Source organism: Crinia signifera, chromosome 2 (assembly GCF_055691185.1).
Source record: "Crinia signifera chromosome 2, ASM5569118v1, whole genome shotgun sequence".
In the NCBI taxonomy this organism is placed as follows: Eukaryota; Metazoa; Chordata; class Amphibia; order Anura; family Myobatrachidae; genus Crinia; species Crinia signifera.
In genome coordinates, this window is record NC_139218.1 from 247757101 (window position 1) to 247780210 (window position 23110).

General features: G+C 43.3%; 1 long non-coding RNA gene across 1 annotated transcript; it reads right to left on the bottom strand.

Moving 5' to 3' along the window:
• Positions 1-12549: 12549 nt before the first annotated feature.
• Positions 12550-14715, bottom strand: LOC146059018 (uncharacterized). Its single transcript, XR_014470097.1, has 3 exons — positions 13478-14715; positions 13119-13368; positions 12550-12869 (listed from the first exon to the last, which is right to left on the bottom strand). It is a non-coding gene; the product is annotated as an uncharacterized LOC146059018 (long non-coding RNA).
• Positions 14716-23110: the final 8395 nt, after the last annotated feature.

The window sequence follows — 23110 nt, forward strand, 5'->3', positions numbered from 1 at the left end:
TGTGTGGCATAATGTGTTATGGGCGTCACAGTGTGTCGTATAATGTGTAATGGGCATCACAGAGTGTGGAATAATGTGTAATGGGCATTACAGTATGTGGCACAATGTGTAATGAGCATTACAGTGTATGTAATCCTGGCGCAGTGTGTCTAAGGGGCTCTATCTGGCAGTGTGTATAAGTGGCACAACTGTGTGGTGTAATGTGAATTGGTACTATTATGTGTCCAAGCCCCATAATTTTAGCATGCACTGTCCCTGTTTTTGAGTATCAATAAATCCTCAACCCACATCATATCACCCACAATATCCACATGAGGGGTGCTAAACTCTAAAAGTTTGCTTACCAAAAACATCATGCTTGGGTCAGCCCTGCCTATACTGCAGCTGAAAATGGCAAATACACCATAATTCTGTGGAGGTTAAGACCTACACAGATCATTATAATCTCTGCAGGCTTCATTAGGATAAAAAGTAACTAAATGGGTTAAAATGAGAACAACTGTGTTGGTTCCCCCTCCCAAATCCATAACCAGCCCTGAACCTAGACTGACACTGGAAAATGAAGGATACAACTGTGTGTGGTTGCCCTAATTTCCAATAACCAGGACCAGCCAGAGAGCTAATGAAATAGCAGGACACACAGAACCAAGGGAAGTTGCCAAACTTTCAGCTACTGTAAGCAGCATACAATAGCCAGTAGTTATATTGTCATTTGGGCCCAGCAAGCATCATAATGCCAGGGCATGCTTGCTGGGATTTGTAGGTGTAGAAAAACAATATTATTGAACTATTCGGTTATAATTATCCCTGCAACCATTGCTGCCAGGACTGGTGGTCCTTGTGCATGATTCTATTTTTGGGTTGGTCACCACCTCCCTTGGAATTTGGCCTAGGCCCAGAGGTCTGGGGATTTTTATGGATTTGAGGGGAACCCCATTTTTTTTTCCTTTTTTTATGGATTTTAAAAATGTATTTACTTTTTGACTTATTGATGCTGGCACAGAGCATCATGCATGGCTTCACGCAAACTCATATAGGCAGGTCTGCTGTAATTTTTTGGGGACGTTTTTGGTTGGTTTACAAACTGATTATTAGTATATTGTACAAATTTTAATAGTTGCTCCAATGTTTTAAACAAAAAAATGCCCAGAACCCCAAAAATCAGTCTTTAGTAAATTTACCCGATAGGTTCCAGGTGAATTAATAAAACTGCTCTAACCCTATTCATATGATTTCTTAGCCACTATAATTATCAGTGCACATTTATACCAGTCATTATACCATTTATACCAGTCATTATCTATTTGAAATCAGTCAGATCTCTGCAATTGCAAATCTCTATATGCCGTTACACTCAATCAATTCAAGGAGAGGTGAAAATTACCTACAGCAGCGGTTCTGAACCTCGGTCCTCAAGTACTCCTAACGGTTCACGTTTTCCGGGTCTCCACACAAAATCACAAGTGAAATAATTAGCTCCACCTGTGGATCTATTAAAATGTGTCAGTGAATATTGAATACACATGTGCCACTGCCAGGTGACCTGGAAAGCATGCCGGGGGTACTTGAGGATAGAGATTGGGAATGTTTCTTTACTGAGCATTTGTAACAGCTAAAACTTTAATCATTTATTTCAATAAGGCTGATTTCACACCGCAAAACCTGCTTAGACCCGGTATTTAAAACAATTCTTAAAATGGGTCAGAGCAAGTAAAACCCCCTTTCACACCGCACATAAATACCGGGTCTCAAGCAGGTTTGCGGTGTGAAAGCAGCTGGAGGAGAACAGGACACACAGTAGCTATGAGACAGTGCAGTGCATATTTAATGAGCGGGACCCGTTCATTACATATGTGCATATTTAATGAGCAGGTCCCACTAATTACATATACGCATATATAATTTGCGAGTTCTGCTCATTAAATATTCACTTCGCTGGGTCCCGCTCATTATATATGCACAGAGCGGGACCAGCTCAGTGCTCACTGCTGCCTGAGTCCTAAATATTGGTTCAGAGCCATTCACACAGCATAAAAAACGGCATAAAAACCGTGTAGGACTCTGCTTTTTACCCGCTTGCAAATACCGGTTATTTATTCGTAACCGGTAAATGCAGACTGGCATTTTCACACTGCAGCTCTAACCGTTTTAAAAGGCAATATACCGGTTAAGAGCTGCAGTGTGAAAGCGTTATGATTGAGGCACTGAATAGGTAAGTATTAACACTTGCTTCTTTCTACTTTTCCTTGGGTAAGTATTTTCTTAACACGTTGTTTCCTTCCAAGATTTTACATCAATTTATTCACTGTTAAAATATAATGGCTTTTTAAAATAACATATATTATCTATGCCTTCTAATACAACTTGACACAATGCTTCATTAATCTGTCACAGAGTATTTTTCTCTGTTCTTCTGACTCAAATCCTTGAGTTAAAATGTAATGTTTACTTAAGAACAAACGGCAATTCAATATATACAGTATAAATTTTAAAATATGAAGAACACCATCAATAAATATTCAATATCCCAATATTGTTACATCAACAATGTTACATTGGCTTCCTGTTTCTATTGCGCAATGTATTTTTAGAGTAGCTAACCTCAAAATTCCTTCTATGTGCACATACATTTATTTTAGGGGAATCCATGTATTTGGTTCCTGAAAAAATAATTGGTACTTGTGGACAATCACAGCTCCCACGATGTGCATCGTATAACAAAAAATCGCATTGCATCGCATGCGATTTGATCGCATACGATCTCATGCGATTTTTAACAGAAATGCATCAAAATGCATTGAAATTTGTATCAAACATGTTCAATGGCCCCCAAATGTCATTTTTCAGGCTGTACCACCCCCACTATCAACGCAAACCCGAAGCGTGGCGAGCACAGCGAGCCCGCGAGGGGCGGCGGTACGCATCCTACGACCTTTTCATATCCCCACTATCCACGTCGGCGTGGAGTTGAGAATAGAAAGTGTGGCGAGCGCAGCGAGCCATCGAGCCCGAAGTGTGGCGAGCGCAGCGAGCCCCGCGAGGGGACACGGATACCTTCTCAACTCCACGCCGACGTGGATAGTGGGGGTATGAAAAGGTCGTAGGACGCGTACCGCCGCCCCTCGCGGGCTCGCTGCGCTCGCCAAGTTTCGGGTTCGCGTTGATAGTGTGGGTGGTACAGCCTGAAAAATGACATTTGGGGGCCATTGAACATGTTTGATACAAATTTCAATGCATTTGGATGCATTTCTGTTAAAAACCGCATGCGATCGCATGAGATGCGATCGCATGCAATGTGATTGCATGCGATTTTTAAAAAATGCCAGCTGGACTGGACACTTGGCTGGTAAGTTAATTAAGAAGAAAATCCATATGCTTAGTTCTCAGATGTGTAGCCTTCGCTCATTTATCACTACTGGCGATCTCAAACAATCCTCTCTTCATTAAACTGCACTTGGCCTGAAGTGGTTTAAAGTATAGCTTTTAAAGTAACATACAATAGTATTTTTTTGTATAAAGCTATTACTATTACTGTAGTAGTGTCTCTCTCCCTTCTCTGACAGCTTCTATAATCCACCTGGATGCAATTGTAGCTAAAACCCCTCTCACATTGCATATCTTAGTTAAATGGGATTTCAATGCCGTTTTTTGTCCCTTCACATTGAAACCGTTTTAAGTGCATAGAAAACAGTGGATGTTCAAATTGCAAAAAAAGGGTCTGAAACGGGTAGGACCCTGCTTTTTACCGTTTAGAAATACCGGTATTCTGGAACTGGTAAATTCACTCTGGACCTTTCACACTGCCCACATTACCGGTTTGAAACTGTAAAAAAAATGGCAAGATACCGGGTAATAAGTGCGGTCTGAAAAGGATATCACATATACAGATTATGTGACGGTTGTGAATAATTCATTAATAATCCAATCAAAAAAATATTTTTTTTTATATAAACACAATAAGTCACAATGATACCCGTTGGTGGTATTGGGCCGTTAAGTAGTTAGATAACACATAATGTAGAGAAGTTTTTCACATATAACATAACAGGTATCTTTAAGAAGATGGGGAAAAGAAAAAGTACAGTGAGATGGACTCAATTCTTTCTGGTGCCCACCGTCTTCAAAGAAATGAGTGGACGGGGGGTGAGAGAAGAGATTGACACACTGATAGAAGGATAGCCAATGTAAGGAGGACACTTCTGTAAGTGGCGTTAGGTCAGCCTCGATACTATTGCATTGCAGGGCTGAAATGCGCCACCAGAAAGTCTCTCCTACACGGAATTGAGAGAAATTAGTGATGGTTGTAATAATTAGATAACAGATATCAGTCTATATTGGATAGATCAATTCAGTGTGGATATGGGGTTAAAGAAAAATCCCCAGTACAAGGGTTCTGCTGTCAGGAGATGTCAGTCAGAAAGTATCTGATAGATTGCCATCAATGTAAATATGAATGAGCAGCACAATGAGAGTAATATGATCACAACAGGTATTGCTAATTATGGCTATAAAAGAAAATATAGAAAGTGTGGGGTGCGCAATTAGCAGCAGCCGGTACTAGGGATTGTCAGTCCCTAATATTTATGGCAAGCAAAGAAAAATGGTTTGTACCGGCGCTGGCTGAAACATACACTTGAGACGGTATATTGTTTTAAATTTTACTAGTTAAATCACAATATTTTACAACTAAATAAAAAGATATACATTTATAATAAAATTTTAAAAAGATGACTAATTTATAGGGCTCAGTCTCTTCATACAAATTGGTGGTATATAAGGAATGAGAAAGTTATAACCAGCAGAAAAAGGTAAGATATATTACCATCCTTGTAGATATAATTTGTATTCCAAGGGTTAATTTTGACCAATTGTTCCCAGTGCTCTGAATTTCAATGAGCTCAGGATTCCCTTATGGCTCACCTAGGTATCCAATTCAGGAAATATACTGAATCCCACAGCCGCAGCTTGATTCCTGGATCCAAATATGTGGTGTGCTGGTAGCAGGGATGTTTGGTGTAGGTCTTTGGGATGGGTTACCCCTTAGCTGGTCAATTGCTGGTGCTCAACGCGTTTCCCCGGTAAAGTAAATATCCGGCTTCCTCAGAAGCAAGTATTGAGTGTGTCCACAGTAGCTGGTTTTATACCACTACAGGTGTCTCATTAGTTGTCTCACCTGTGTGAGTAACGCCCACTATTTAATTTTTTAAATAAACATTTAGATACAAAGCACAAAAAATACCGTCTCAAGAACATTAAAAGAATACATAAGATATAAAAATGTATAATTATCTATATTTATCTATATTGTATATGGAGGCAGTCCTATATTAACCACAGAATAAATGCAAACACTGCATAGAAGTATATGTCAATCACTCACATCTCTCTCGTGATTGGCTATTAACGTCACATGACTCGGGTGAAATTCAACTGATCTAATGTCAGTGTGATGATGTAGTTACCAGGTGCTGAATAGATTATAATGGAGGAATGGGACCTTAGGTCGACAGTGACAGGTCGACACCAGCTTACGGTCGACATTTACATGTCAACACTCAAAAGGTCAACACAGGTTTTTCATGTTTTTTGGTGTCTATGTTGACATATGTGGACATGAGCACTGTATAAGTGAACCGCTGCGCTCGTAATGCTTCGGTTACGGTACCTCCTTCCTACCGGCTTCCAAGCTATAGGGGAGCCCGGCGCATGCCGCCGATTGCCGGTATCGGTGTCAAAACACCATGGCTCCCGCACCGCTCCAAGCCAGCGTCCCTCTCGTTACCCGGCAACGACGTCCGATCACGTGACACACTCACGTGACTCGGAGTCGTGTTCGGGTAGGGGGATGATTGCTCGCATCACCCGCTGATGTCCTGCTACGTAATCACGTTGCAGAGACGTCAGTCGGGATCTGGAGGGATGTGTCATGTGACCAACCAGCGTGGACTCCCATGAAAACCAGCCCCATGATGGAGCTGGGTGTAGATTCAAGCTGATAGATGAGCAGACAGCGTCCCTAGTGTTGCTTAGCAACACTCGGGCAGAATAAATCGCACCAAAAGACATACCTTATTATTACAAGAATAGTGATCATAGAGTTTTAGAGAGAATAAATAAATGAATAATAACAACAACAGAGTATTTAGAAAAAAGGGGAACAATGATATACATATATATTTTAAAACGTCATTAAATTTATCATGTATATGGGTTATTTAATTCTAACATCCTCCCCCCCCCCCACCACCCCACATCCCGGTTCCCAGGGTCATATTGATTACATTTTGATGTTATTCATTACTTCATAGATATTTTACAAGCTTGTACATAAATGAACAGATACCCACAAGAATATGTATAATGGAAAAATTGCAGAAAAAAATTGTAGATTTTTTTTTTATATTTATATATATTATTTTTATATAAAGTAGGTTGTTTGTTCGGCACTCTCGGCTAAGATAGGGACATCCACCGGTGGTGCCTTCCTAAATGGTTGATATAAACACGGTTCCCCCAGGCGGGTAGCCCAGGAAAGAAAGAAGCGGCACTCTCCGGATTTGTAAATAAAACGAATTTTAGTGTGTCACCAAGAATTACAACATGGTCGTCATAGTCGTCAACGTTTCAAGGCTAGTGTGCCTTTTCATCAGGACGAAAGTAAAGTGCTAGTGCTGTGCAAAAAGAAGAATACAGAGATACAAAAACCAATGTACCTTATATGCCTGTGTAAGCTCATGAAAGCGTGCAGGTGCTGGTATCCAAGCGTGTCACTTCCGGGGGTGTGTGTGGCCAAGCGTCTGTCTACTCACCGGGACAGTGAGGTTCGTGCGGCGCCGCTGACAGATGACGCGCCCCCACAACAGTGAGAGCTGACGTAGCTGACGGCCGGCCCCGGCCACACACACCCCCGGAAGTGACACGCTTGGATACCAGCACCTGCACGCTTTCATGAGCTTACACAGGCATATAAGGTACATTGGTTTTTGTATCTCTGTATTCTTCTTTTTGCACAGCACTAGCACTTTACTTTCGTCCTGATGAAAAGGCACACTAGCCTTGAAACGTTGACGACTATGACGACCATGTTGTAATTCTTGGTGACACACTAAAATTCGTTTTATTTACAAATCCGGAGAGTGCCGCTTCTTTCTTTCCTGGGCTACCCGCCTGGGGGAACCGTGTTTATATTATTTTTATATGAAATATTTTGCAGAAGAAAAATTCACAAAATCATACACATGCCGCAAGAGCATGTATAGGACTTCTTTATCAGATGTAAGTATATTTATATCGATCAATATGAAGAGAAAAAATAACGGTTACCAATTGTCAAGTTTTATGTCTATAAAACTGCATTTAGCTCTATAGTCTCATTTAGGCCATCTGGGTGAAGGGAGTTGTACTTCAAGGTCCAAAAAACTTCTCTCCTACACAGTAGGTTAAACCTGTCCCCTCCCCTTGGAGTGTGGAATATTTGTTCCAAGCCTACTATTGTGAGACAGGCAGGATCACAATTATGTTTTTGTTGGTAGTGTCGGGATACACTATGTTTCATATATCCTTTTTGTATGTTCCTACGGTGTTCCATGAACCTTGTATGTAGTGCTCTTGTTGTCCTGCCAATATATGGTAAGTTACATCCACATTTTAATAAGTAAATAATGTAATCCGAATTACAATTTATGAAGGATTTAAAGAAATATGCAGGTTCCAACAATGATATATTGATTGATAAAGTGCGTCTGGGGATATATGTGCACATTTTACATCGTCCTTTACCGCATCTAAAGAAACCTTTTGGTTTCATATTGAGCCAAGTGGATTCCTGGTTTTTAGTTATGTCTATTGGTTTTTCTTTTTTGAGGTGGCTTGGAGCCAATATCGTTTTTAATGTTCTATTTTTCTTATATATAATTGTGGGTTTCTTTGGAATTATACTGGACAATATCTTGTCCTGCTGCAATACTCTGTAGTTACGTGTTATAATATCTTTGATATCATGTGCACGATTATTATATTTGCTAATGAATGCTACTTCTCGGATTAATTTGATTGTGGGTTCTTTTTTGGGGGGTGCTTTAGGTTTAAGGAGATCTGTTCTCTCCATTTGGGTTACCTCTAAAAGTGTTTTTGTTAGTAGTTCTTCAGGATAATCTCTCTCCCTAAAAGATTCCAACATTTGAGCTGCCTGATTCAAGAATGTCTGCTCCTCTGTGCAGTTGCGTTTAAGACGCATCAGTTGCCCTTTGGGGATATTGGTCTTCCATGGGGCGTAATGTGCGCTTTTAAAGTGAACATAAGAATTTGTGTTGACTGATTTAACATAGTTTGAGGATATGATCCTGTTGTTTGAAATCCTCAGGGTCACGTCCAGATTGTTCACAGATTCTAAATCATATGTGTGAGTGAATGTTAAATTATAATTATTATTATTCAGTGAATTGACGAATTGTGTGGCTGAGTGAATATCTCCATTCCAAATAATAATCAAATCATCTATATAACGGCCATAAAAGACCAGGTTCGCATCCCAGCCGCCGTCCCACACATGGGTTTGCTCTACCTCGCCCATGTATAGGTTGGCATAGCTGGGCGCGAACCTGGTCCCCATGGCCGTCCCCATCACCTGTAAATAATGTGTGTCGTGAAAAGTGAAATAATTATGGGCCAAAATAAAAGCTATACTGTTTAATATGAAATCCTTATGTTCGATTCCCAATGTATCATCTAAATTTAGTCTCCGCTGTAATACCTCACAACCCAATCAATGTAGGATGTGGGTATACAGGGCATTGACATCTAAGGTCAAGATGGCGTATCCATCTTGCCACATTATTGACTGAATTTTGTCAAGAAGATCCATAGTATCTTTGATATGGGATTTCAGGGTTCGAACATAAGGTTGCAAAAAGTGATCAACATATTGTGACAAATTGGCTGTGAGGGAACTAACACCAGAAACTATAGGGCGCCCAGGAGGTGAGGTGAGTGACTTGTGTATTTTTGAGAGAAAATAAAAAGTGGGAGTGATGGGATGTGCTGGTGATAAGAATCTGTGCTCATCTCTGGACGTGACCCCAAGGTCTAATGCTCCGTCTAACAGATCTTTTAATTCTTGTAAATAGATTTTTGTAGGATCATTTTTTAGGATAACATAGAATCTTGAATCAAGCAGCTGGGAACAATTGGTCAAAATTAACCCTTGGAATACAAATTATATCTACAAGGATGGTAATATATCTTACCTTTTTCAGCTGGTTATAACTTTCTCATTCCTTACATACCACCAATTTGTATGAAGAGACTGAGCCCTATAAATTAGTCATCTTTTTAAAATTTTATTATAAATGTATATCTTTTTATTTATTTGTAAAATATTGTGATTTAACTAGTAAAATTTTTAACAATATACCGTCCCAAGTGTATGTTTCAGCCAGCGCCGGTACAAACCATTTTTCTTTAATTTTGGCTATAAACAGCTGTCAAATAGCAGTTTGTACAAATAAATTAACCCCTATGTTGGACCGCAGTATCAGACTGTTTTTCAGGTGATCAAGCCCACGTGGTGAAACGCGTTCTGACGCTGTTTAGGCTCCAGTAGCTCTCCGAACTGATGGGGAACTGCCAGCCCTGACACTGCTCCTGTTACCCGTTGCCGTCACAGGTATCCTCCCCATCCCCTCTTCTTTCCCAGTGTAAGGCTGACACGCTGGCGGCGCATCTATGTCCTGCACTGCCGCAGCATCAGGACAGACCTAACACCGCATACAGCCGTGGTCCCCTTACACTCCTCTTTATTGTCTCTCCAGCAGTGCTGCCGGCTTCATCACCTCCACCTCCCATCCGCTCAATAAAGACGGGGCGGCAGTGATTTATCCTAGCTCTCCCACACTGTTCTTTTTCTTGTCCTTTCCCCCGCTGCTTCAATACCCACACCCTTACAATATTTGTACTACCAAATGGACATAATTTTTGTTACACGCAGGTATGGTGCAATGTGTCCAACTGTTGATTGATAGTTGCTTACAACAATAATTAACAATAACTATTGTATACATAACAGTTCCATGTTTTTCATTGTTGTTATAATGAGTTGTTTATTGTGGGCAATTAATCATAAATGTTTCCACTGATAAGTCCCTGCAGCAGAATCATTGTACTGTGCATTTCGTTTATTAAAACTTAACCTACACCTCCAGTTGACTGTCAGTATAAACAGGCTGATACTGCGGTCCAACATAGGGGTTTATTGATTTGTACAAACTGCTATTTGACAGCTGTTTATAGCCATAATTAGCAATACCTGTTGTGATGGATTCAGTATGAAATCCCAGCAGTCGGGATCCCAGCGCCAGAATCCCGACCGCAGAAATCCCGACAAGGGGGGACGTGGATGCCCCCCCCCCTTGCGGGCTCGCTGGGCTCGCTGCGCTCGCCACGCAGCGGGCCCAGTGCCTCGCTACGCTCGGCACGCTAATTTATTCTCCCTCCAGGGGTGTCGTGGACACCCACGGAGGGAGAAAGTGTCGGGATTTCGGCGGTCGGGATTCCGGCGTCGGGATTCTGAACGCCGGGATCCCGACCGCTGGGATTTTAACTGCATCCCGTTGTGATCATATTACTCTCATTGTGCTGCTCAGTCATATTTACATTGATGGCAATCTATCAGATACTTTCTGACTGACATCTCCTGACAGCAGAACCCTTGTACTGGGGATTTTTCTTTAACCCCATATCCACACTGAATTGATCTATCCAATATAGACTGATATCTGTTATATAATTATTACAAACATCACTAATTTCACTCAATTCCGTGTAGGAGAGACTTTCTGGTGGTGCATTTCAGCCCTGCAATGCAATAGTATCGAGGCTGACCTAACCCCACTTACAGAAGTGTCCTCCTTACATTGGCTATCCTTCTATCAGTGTGTCAATCTCTTCTCTCACCCCCCGTCCGCTCATTTCTTTGAAAACGGTGGGCAGCAGAAAGAATTGAGTCCATCTCACTGTACTTTTCTTTTCCCCATCTTTTTAAGGATACCTGTTATGTTATATGTGAAAAACTTCTCTACATTATGTGTTATCTAACTACTTAACGGCCCAATACCACCAACGGGTATCATTGTGACTTATTGTGTTTATATAAAAAAATTTTTTTTTTGATTGGATTATTAATTAATTATTCACAACGGTCACATAATCTGTATGTGTCATCAGCTGTCCTATTGAAGGACCTACATTAAATCATATACCGACAGAATATGGTTATCTAAATAACACCACTAACTGCCACTGTGTCGATGCGGTCATATGACAATTTTCAGTGGCCAACATTGTTCACTGCATTTTAGTATATGCCGTCATTTAACTCTTCATGGCAAATTATGCATCATATGAAAATATAGAGTTAATACTATTTTAAAATAAATTGGAAATAAAAGTTAAGTTTTACTCATTAAACATCATATCCTATTACTCAAAAGTGTGCCTCCAAAAAGGAATCCTTTCTGTGAACGGCTGCCCACCTCCTGTGGACTACCCTATCCTTTCGCTGAGTAATCTATATTCCCTACCACATGTACATGCACACACAGACATTCTAGGGTTAATTTTGTTGGATGCCAATTAGCCTACCAGTATATTTTTTTGGGTTGTGGGAGGAAACCAAAGTACCTGGAGTAAACCCACACAATTATGGGGAGAATATACAAACTCCGCACAGTTAGGGCCATGGTGAGTATTGAACCTGTGAGGCAGTAATGCTAACCATTACACCATCCGTGATGCCCCTTTATATATATAAATGACTTCCAGTACCCGGCACTCGGCCCCTCCATGGGGTATTTTGTCTATTGCCCTCTGCCAGGGCTATGCACCCAAAGTACACCATCCAGGAAAATACAGCGGCACTCAGAGACTTTGTAAAGGTGAACAAACATTCACGTTTGTTCACCTTTACAAAGTCTCTGAGTGCCGCTGTATTTTCCTGGATGGTATATATGACTTCCACCAGACTGAAGCCTTAAAGGGTTGCAGTTATCGCCAGGAATTGACCACTTGCTGTTGGGGCACTCGATTCCTGTATCCCATTGAGAAAGGTTCCATCCATAATACAGAATATAGTGAGACGGGTCACTTCCGGCACATGGCTTTCCATCATCTTTAATTGTTTAATATTGGGAAATTGAAAGATCCATTCCCTGTGCTATGGTCACTGGATCTTTTACCATTATTGTGGGATCTCTGATTAAGATCGTCATTTACAACAGGGTTTGAATTTTCATTAATCTTTCTGTGTATACCTAAATAAACCCCTGATGAAGCCTTTGTAATAGGCGAAACGCGTTGGATTGGCACGGCGACTTGAAAGAAGCTAATGAATACATCAATGAAATTTTAAAAAGAAAATATTTAATAAAAAATTGTTTTATTATCTACAGTTGTTCGCATATAATATGTATTGAAATATTACATTCCAATCAGGTGGTGGATTGTATTACCGCTCTCTATATTTCGGTGTCTACATTTCTTTTCGTCTCCTGCTAACATGAGTGACTTATAGAGTAGCTGCTCCCTTGTGGCGCACTTGGGGTCACTGTCCATTTTTATATATATATATATATATATATATATATATATAAAAAAGAAAAAGGAATAGGGGTGCGCTAAGTGTACCACTTAGTGGCTGTGCATACAATGAATCAATAAAAATTTTGTAAAAACAAGTAAACATTTATTGGTGGTTTATCCAGCAATGAGAATCCATTTCCCTTTTTCAGATTTTTCGGACAAGTGCCACAAACAATGTAGATTCGCGCACTGATGCGTTTCGTCCCTTAGGACTTCATCGGGGGCAATGAATCAATCTATGTAAGTGGTAAAACATGCCGTTACATATAATAAAATATACAACATGTACATTTATAAAACATGCCGTTACATACATATAATGAAATATACAACATGTACATTTATAAAAAGGAAGATATACCAACAAAGAAAGACTAAAGAAATACAAAAATGCCAGGAGGAGGGCATAATTCATTCAAGGAGGTGAGGATGAAGAGATGGAGAGGGTGGGTGGAAAGAGTTAATAGCAAAGGGTTACTACATACCCAATATGGAGATGTCTCCTATATAAAATTTATGGGTGAAGTTATGTCCTCTAATCGTTTTATTAGAGTTACCTGCAGGGGCAAGATAAATATGTATTTTTCTTTTCTGACCAACTACAATGAGTTGAAAAATAGTAAACGATATAGATTATATAATAGGTGCTACATACCAATTCAGGTGAAAGAGATCTCTCAAGATTTAGAAAAATGACAATGTTCTTCTGTCCACAATCTTAGATTTACACAGCTTCTATGATAAATTTAAGGCCTTATGTTAGGACCATATTTTCCACAAATGGGACTAATATAAAAAAAATGGGACTAATATAAAAAAGGGGGGTTCCTACTTTTTTACATACCAGTTTAGATGAACGAGGTCTCTCAGACCAGATATCCACCAGACGGGCGGCACTCACGGAAATAACAGGCAAGACACACAAAGTGCGCTTAACGTTTCAATCTTTAACAGATTTTCATCAGAAGCGTTACATATGTGTAAAAAACAGAAATAAATACCTTCACCAGCCCCGTGTTCAGCACAGTCCCCGCCTCTGGCCCGCGTTCCCGCTCACCTGCACACAGACGTGTCGCATACCGAGTGACGTCACTGGCTTCTGGTCGCTAGGGAACAGTCTGCCGCTTGCGGTCCACAAGCTACAGCTACTTCCCACTTCCGGTCTTCCATGCCGCCCAATCAGCAGCAACATCATGTTGTCATGGTGACGGCGTTAGCTTCCCGCGATCACCTAGAGGCAGCAGTACTGTGAGAGACAAAAATACCTGTCATTAGCATATTGAAGGCATTAATTAAATACAAATAACAAAATTGCAAGGGGGAGAGGGACGAGAGTAAACGAGACATAGCAAATAAAGCACTATAAGGCAGAGAGCAAAACATCAGAGTAACTGGGGTTATAAAAAGCAGTTTAAATTGAGCTGTTCATTCAGACCAAATGGACTAATGGTGTTCAACATATATGTCCATCTGGCTTCTTTCTGAAGGAGCGTCCTGGCTCTACCCCCCCCCCCCCCAAGGATATTCGATGGCACACTATCGATGATTTTGTATCTTACAGTGGATTCACTGTGTTTCATGTTCTTGAAATGGCGTGTGTAAGGATTCTGGGAGTATCCTCGGCAACCTAACTCCGTTGCTTCTGGCTGGGTTTGACGGATGTGTGCGGTGCTAGGCTTCACCTGGGCCCGTCTCGGCTGAAGGGCGAATTAGGTCCGCCCCACTCCGCTACAGGCAGGTCTTAGGAAAATACAACACATCCGCCGAGGCCAGGAAAGAGCAAGGGGAAAGCCTAACTAGACCCCAGAACCGGGGAACTCCCAGAAACCCCAGGGGAGCAGTACTGCTCAATAGGAGACACAAAATGGCAACAATGCTTGTGAGATGTTATAAAAAGAAATGGCAACAATGCTTGTGAGATGTTATATAAAGAAATGGCAACAATGCTGGTGAGATGTTATATAAAGAAATGGTAATAATGCTGACTGATAAGCCCAATAAGAAATGATGCCAAACAGCAGGAGAAGAAGCACAGGGTAACCCCTGACTTATCTGGTAAGATGACAGAGACCCAGACAAGCCTCGGCAGACTTCTGCGAATGATGAGTGACAGCTGGGCACACCGACAGAACTCCAGACACTGCAGGACAAAGCAGGCAAGGCAGGTGGAGAACAGCAAAGGGACTTCCGACAGGGACCAGAACCAGGAACACGAACTTAAGCAATAGCTGACAGAACGCTATAACCGGCGTCAGTGAGAGAAAGATGCCGGCTTATATTTGAAATAGCCGCCCCCTGTGGTGACATCACTTCCTTGTACGCTCTGCAAAGTCTTCCCCGTGCAGGAGCGGCCAGAGCGGAAGTTCGGGGTGTTGCCTAGCAACATCCCCGAAGCCTCCTGACGACGCGCGTCGGAAGATGGCCGCCGTCCTAGCAGCGCAGATGCTGCCGAGGGACCTGGACGGCGGCGACGCCAGGTACGGCGCCTAACAGTACCCCCCCCTTGAGGAGGGGTCAAGGGACCCCCAACCCTGGGTTTATGGGGAAATTCTTCAAAAAATTTTCTTTTAAGAAACGGAGCGTGGAGCTCGTTGTCCGGAATCCAGGATCTCTCCTCCGGGCCATATCCTTTCCAGTGCACTAGAAACTTGAGCTGATTACGAGTCACCTTTGAATCAAGAATCCTTTCTATAATAAACTCCTTGCGACCTTGGACAAGGATGGGTGCGGGTCCTTTACGCCTGGGCTGAGAAGCCTGCTTGAAAAGAGAGCAATGAAAAGTATTATGAATTTTCATGGTCCGGGGTAGTTGGAGCCTAAAAGCTACTGGGTTGATTTGACTGATGATTTTAAAAGGACCAATAAAGCGAGGCCCCAGTTTCTGAGAGGCTTGGCGAATCTTAATGTTCCAGGTTGAAAGAAAAACCCAGTCTCCTACATTTTAGAAGCTGAGTGCCATGCATTATTGTATGCAAACTCTGCGAAAGGCAGATGCTCTGACCATTTGTTCTGACACTTGGAAGCATAACATCTTAAAAATTGCTCGAGGTTTTGGTTGACTCTTTCAGTCTGTCCATTCGACTGAGGATGATACCCAGAAGATGGACTGAGGTTGATGCCTAAAGCTGCACAAAGGGATTTCCAAAATCTGGCAACAAATTGTACCCCCCTATCTGAGACAATATCAGTGGGGAGCCCATGGAGGCGAAAAACATGCAACAAAAATAATGTAGCCAATCTTTGAGCGGAGGGAAGACCGACCAAGGGAACAAAATGCGCCATCTTGCTGAAGGGGTCCACAATTACCCAGATGGTATCATGACCAGAGGAAGAAGGCAATTCTACAATAAAATCCATTGAGATATGGGTCCATGGTCTCTCCGGACAAGACAAAGGAAGAAGTTGACCCGTGGGGGGGGGGGGGGGGTGCAGAGGGACTTGTTCCTGGCACAGACCTCGCAGGACTTGACGAAAGATTCCACATCCCCTCTCATTGATGGCCACCATACTGAACGGGAGATTAAATCCAATGTCTTGGCACAACCCGGATGGCCTGCCGTCTTGGCCGTATGAAACTCAGCAAGGACTGTCCCTCGGAGTCTAGAGGGAACAAACAGTCTCCCTGAAGGGGTGAGGTCGGGTGCCTCCGTTTGTGCCAGTAAGACTTTATCTAAAAGTGTCTGTGCCATACCGACATGAATCCGAGAAGATGGGATAATGGTCTCAAGTGCCGACTCCTTGTCCTGAAGACCTAAAAAACTCCTAGACAAGGCATCTGCCTTGACATTTCGGGAACCCGGCCTAAAGGTGATACGAAAATTGAAACGAGCAAAGAATAACGCCCACCTTGCCTGACGGGCATTAAGTCTCTTGGCATCCTGAAGATAAGAGAGGTTTTTATGATCAGTGAAAATGGTCACCTGAAATTTGGCTCCCTCCAGCCAATGCCTCCATTCCTCCAGAGCGCATTTTATGGCCAGTAATTCTCTGTTCCCCACATCGTAGTTACATTCTGCAGAAGAAAATTTACGAGAATGGAAGGAACAGGGAAGTAAAAGACCATCCTTGGGATCTACCTGCGAAAGTACAGCCCCAATGCCAATCTCAGAGGCATCTACCTCTAAAATAAACGGGCGGTCAGGATCTGGATGATGTAATATACGAGCAGAAATAAAAGCCTCTTTGAGAAGACGGAAAGAGTTATGGACCTCTGTAGACCAGAGAGCGGGGTCTGCACCCTTCTTAGTGAGTGCAACGATGGGCGCGACAATATCAGAGAACGCCGGAATAAACCTGCGATAGTAGTTCGCAAACCCCAGAAACCTCTGGACTGCTTTCAAAGTAGTGGGCTGTACCCAATCCATGATAGCCTGAACCTTGGCAGGATCCATACAGAAGCCCTCCGGGGAAATAATATAACCAAGGAAGGAAATACTAAGGACCTCAAACTCACATTTTTCGAGTTTAGCATAAAGACAGTTTTCTCTGAGTCTCTGTAAAACTTTTTTAACATGCATTCTATGTTGCTCCAAAGATGAGGAAAAAATCAAGATATCGTCCAGATAAACGACCACAAAAACCCCCAAAAAGTCCCGAAGGACGTCATTAATGAAGTCTTGAAAGACCGCCGGAGCATTGGCCAATCCAAAGGGCATCACGAGGTACTCATAATGACCAGTATGATTGTTAAAAGCGGTCTTCCACTCATCCCCTGCTTTGATTCTTATCAAATTATACGCACCTCGGAGATCAATTTTAGAAAAAACAGTAGCAGAGCGCAATTGATCAAATAAAACAGAGATCAGAGGCAACGGGTAAGAATTCTTAACAGAAATTAAGTTTAGCTGTCTATAATCAATACACGGACGTAACGTACCATCTTTCTTGCCGACAAAGAAAAACCCCGCCCCCACAGGAGATTTTGAGGGCCGAATAAATCCCTTCTTTAAGTTGTCAGCAATGTACTCCTCCATCGCCTTAGCTTCGGGTAAGGACAATGCGTACAAACGACCCTTGGGTAATTTGGCCTGAGGAAGGAGGCTGATGGCACAGTCGTAAGGCCGATGGGGAGGTAAGGTGTCTGCCTCTTTTTTGGAAAAGACATCAGAAAAAGAAACATAAGGAGCAGGGAGCATCACCCACACACTAAAGATATCTTTCAACATAACTCCCTCATGGGCGTTATGGAATATCCATGAGGCGGATACGCCCTCATCCCTCCCCTGGGGTACCAGGTGCCTGCTGGCAAAAATAGCGGCAACCACTAAAAAAACCATCCTCTCCCAGTGGATACACTCCAATCCAATATCACTACAACTCATGCTCCCAAGACTAAAATTCCTCTACCAGATGGACTGGATAGAATGCCTATTAGACACGGAAACAGGGGCCAAAAAATTTTTTGACACATGGTTATTATACATAATTTCTCTTACGGCCCAAGAAAAGAACAACATTAGACAGGCAGTGTCACTCACAACTTGGTACAACATGGCCACCCTGGAAAGGGGACAGCCTCCCTTTTAGATTAGCACTAGATGTCCCATATATGCTTTGTGATAATCAATGGTTGAAATGTCATAATGTCATAACGTGTGCCTCTACAATGTATAACCCTCTCTTGCAACCTATGTAAATTGAAAATTGATATGTCGCTTACTGTTAATATCGTTGTATCATATATGACTTGAATTTATTTAATAAAAAACATATTCAAAAGGAGCAGGGAGCAGAGGATTGGCGAAACTTGAGACCCTGACAGGGAGGTGCAGACATGAGTCAGCGCATGACTCACCCCACCGCAGCAGTTCCCCCGTCCGCCAATCGAAATGAGGGTTATGTAACCTTAACCAAGGTAAACCTAGTACCACAGGAGCTAAGGGACTATGAATAACGAGAAATTCTACACTTTCAGAATGGGTAGAACCTATGCTTAGGTCTAAGGGCACAGTGCGATGTGAAACTTGACCTTTGGGAAGGAGACTACCATCCAAGCCAAAGACAGACAACTCGGAAGGGAGAGGGACTAGTGGAATGGCAAGATCCTGAACCAGGCGAGAATCAATGAAGTTCCCGGCTGCTCCACTGTCCACAAAGGCTTGGGACTCCCATCGTTGAGCCCCCAGACCTAGACACACCAACAACAAAAGAGAATTATTGGGAGATAAGCGGGACTGGCCTAAGAGGATTCCTCCCCTAACCCCTAGGCCCTGGCGTTTCCCGGACGCTCTGGACATGTACCCACAAGGTGCCCCTTCCCCTCCACAATAAAAACATAAGCCTAGGGAGCGACGACGTGCCTTCTCCTGGTTTGATAAGCGAGATGCACCAATTTGCATTGGTTCTTCAGACCCGCCCACCAGCTCTCCTCCAGTCTCGGCTGGAGGATAGGAAGGCAACTCTCGCTCAGAGCGCCTCTCTCTGATGCGCCTGTCAATGCGAACCACCAACTGCATCAAGTCATCAAGAGAAGCTGCCGCCGGATATTGTACCAGGAAATCTTTGATCTGATCTGCAAGGCCAAGACGGAATTGGCTCCGCAGTGCAGGATCATTCCAAGTGGTATCCCCAGCGTAGCGACGGAATTCGGAGCAATAAGCCTCTGCAGTACGGCGACCCTGCCTCAGAGCCCGAATATGAGACTCTGCGGAGGCTGCCTTATCGGGATCATCGTACAGCACCCCCATAGCTGTAAAAAATGCATCCACAGTACTGAGCTCAGGACTATCTGCCCCTAAACCAAAGGCCCATGTTTGTGGATCCCCCTGGAGTAGAGAGACTATCAACCCGACCTTCTCGTTTTGGAGCCTGAGGAGGTAGGACGGAGACGGAAATATAATTTACAGCTCTCCCTAAAATTGAAGAACAATTTCCTATCGCCAGAAAAACGATCGGGTAGATTCATCTTAGGTTCTTTGACAAACTGAAGACTAGCAGGGACTACTCTCCTAACCTCCTCCTGTGTCTCCACCCACAGAGACAAGTCCACCATCTGCTGCGTGAGGAGACGGACCTGATCAGAGAGTACTTGAGCTGGACCCCATGCAGAGGGATCCATGATGGTAGAAAAAACAAAAGACACCCGAGCACAACAACTGAGTACAGGAAGATCCTCCAGAACCGCTGGGGGATCCTAGTCTCTTTTCTTTTGGCCGGTTATAATGTAAGGATTCTGGGAGTATCCTCGGCAACCTAACTTCGTTGCTTCTGGCTGGGTTTGACGGATGTGTGCGGTGCTAGGCTTCACCTGGGCCCGTCTCGGCTGAAGGGCGAATTAGGTCCGCCCCACTCCGCTACAGGCAGGTCTTAGGAAAATACAACACATCCGCCGAGGCCAGGAGAGAGCAAGGGGAAAGCCTTACTAGACCCCAGAACCGGGGTACTCCCAGAAACCCCAGGGGAGCAGTACTGCTCAATAGGAGACACAAAATGGCAACAATGCTTGTGAGATGTTATAAAAAGAAATGGCAACAATGCTTGTGAGATGTTATATAAAGAAATGGCAACAATGCTGGTGAGATGTTATATAAAGAAATGGTAATAATGCTGACTGATAAGCCCAATAAGAAATGATGCCAAACAGCAGGAGAAGAAGCACAGGGTAACCCCTGACTTATCTGGTAAGATGACAGAGACCCAGACAAGCCTCGGCAGACTTCTGCGAATGATGAGTGACAGCTGGGCACACCGACAGAACTCCAGATACTTCAGGACAAAGCAGGCAAGGCAGGTGGAGAACAGCAAAGGGACTTCCGACAGGGACCAGAACCAGGAACACGAACTTAAGCAATAGCTGACAGAACGCTATAACCGGCGTCAGTGAGAGAAAGACGCCGGCTTATATTTGAAATAGCCGCCCCCTGTGGTGACATCACTTCCTTGTACGCTCTGCAAAGTCTTCCCCGTGCAGGAGCGGCCGGAGCAGAAGTTCGGGGTGTTGCCTAGCAACATCCCCGAAGCCTCCTGATGACGCGCGTAGGAAGATGGCCGACGTCCTAGCAGCGCAGATGCTGCTGAGGGACCTGGACGGCGGCGACGCCAGGTACGGCGCCTAACAGCGTGCCACCGGTTGATCAGTCTCTCTTCCTGCCAACGCAAGGTGGATAGCACTTCTGTGCTGTGCCATCCTCTCCTTAAACTTACAGGTTGTTTTGCCCACATAACCAAGGCCACACGGGCACTTGATTAGGTAAACAACGTAGGAAGAATTGCAAGAGTACACCTGTTTGATTTTGTAAATTTTCCCGGATCTGGGGTGTGTAAATGTGTCCCCCGTCTCCAAGAAATTACATGTTGTGCAACCAAGACAATGATAGTTGCCTGGTTTCTTGCTGAGAAAGTGTGTTTTTTGGTCTGGTTTCATTTTCATTGGGCTGGTGTGACCACCCAATCTCTGATACTGCGGCTCCGTTTGTAACACGGGATGAGTGTGTTATCTTTTAATAGGGGCAGTTCAGGATCTGAATTGATGACTGGCCACAGACTTCTTGCTTTCCCAATAATATTCTTACTCGCTGTAGAGAATTCTGTGACAAAGATGGTGCTCTTGTCCAGACTTTTCTTGGGCTTAGCCACTCGCAAATCAACCCTAGGGATGGTTTTGACCCTGTCAATTGCTTTGTTAATACTTGCAGAAGTGTAACCCCGTTCCAGAAATTTGTCAGCCATATTTTTGATTTGAGAGTCCTCCTCGATTTGGTTACTGCAGATTCTTCTAACCCTACACATTTGAGAGAATGGCAGGGCATCCTTGAGGGGTTCCGGGTAGAAGCTAGAGGCCAGGAGCAATGAGTTGCCATCTGTCGGTTTGGTGAAGAGGGTTGTTTGTATGCCACCCTCACCTAGCAACACTCGGACATCCAGGAACGAAATGTCACTAGCACTAACTTTCTAAGTGAACTTGATATGTTCATCCTGGGTATTGATTTCTTCCATGACCTGTAGAAACTCTTCCTCCGATCCGTTCCACACAACAAAGATGTCATCTATGTATCTTTTAAAGAAGACACATCTCGAGGCAAAAACAGGATTCTCAAAAAACAAAAGTTGTTCAAGATTGAACATAAAACAATTTGCGTACGTGGGTGCCACACAAGCACCCATTGCACACCCACGTACTTGAATAAAAAATTCTTCCTGGAAGATAAAGTAATTCCTGGTTAGGATGAGCTCAAGGAGTTGCAGTGTCAGGGAAATGGCTGGTCCTGTATACAAAGGGTTATTTTCCAATAACCTTCTGGTAGCCTGTATACCTCGATCATGTGGTATACTTGTATACAGGCTAACCACATCTATTGTGCATAGCAGATGACTACCTGTAGATAAGTCCAGTTTATCTAATTCATTAAGGAACATTGTGGTGTCCCTTAAGTACGTTCTCTCGGCCTGGATGACCGGCTGTAGGAAAAAGTCCAAGTATTTGGAAACGTCATACAGGTAGGACCCCCTCCCGGAGACAATCGGTCTCCCCGGTGGGTTAATTAGCGATTTGTGTATCTTGGGGATAAGATACAAAACCGGGGTGAGCGGGGTTTTATTGACTAGGGATGAATGCACCTTTTTTGTGATCATCCCCTCCTGCTCAGCTGTCTCTAGGACACGGTCCAATTCTGAAACAAATTGCTGGGTAGGGTCTGCAGGTAGTTTGCGGTACACTGTGGCATCACTCAATTGGCCATAAGACTCCTTTAAATAATCATCGGTGTTCAAGACCACAATTCCGCCCCCCTTATCAGCGGGGCGGATTGTAATCTCACTACGAGTAGCCAGACTCTTTAATGCTTGCCTCTCTTTGAAGCTCAAATTGTTACGGCCTTGATATTTTTTCTTCGCCGTAATCTCAATGGCATCAACCATCGAGGTAGTGAAAGCCTTGATTGATGGGCTACTCGTGGGTGGATCAAAAAGGGTCTTTGATTTGATTATGAATGAAGGGGCAACAGTGTCCATGTTAGTTGTGGTGTCCTGATTCCCAAAGAACTCCTTGAGTCTGAGCTGTCGATTAAATTGACACAGGTCCACTCTGCTTTGGAATGGGTCAAATTGGTTGGTTGGAACGAATCCTAATCCACGTTGTAGCACAGCCAGTTCAGAATCATCTAGCTTGCCAGTCGATAGATTATAAATCACTTTTTGTTTTTGTTGATTGCTTTTTGCCTTTGCAATGCGTTGGCTCTGTCCCGCTCTTCTTGTATGGGATCTATGAGAGGTCCTTCTTTTGCCCTCGTGGACACCCCTAAAGGGGGCCTTGCAGTTGATGTTGTCCCGTGTCGACTTTCTCCCTCGCTGTTAGATGATTGAATTTCTGATGTGTCCGTATCTAACGGGAATTTTCTGTTCCCTCTCTTACGGTACCGGTTAGGACGAAAGGTGCGTGTAGCAGTGTTTGTCCACTGGTATACCGTCTTGTCTTCGTAGTCTTTATTGACCTTGGCCAATTTTTTTTTTTTAAACGTGACAAGTTCCTGACGATATTTGT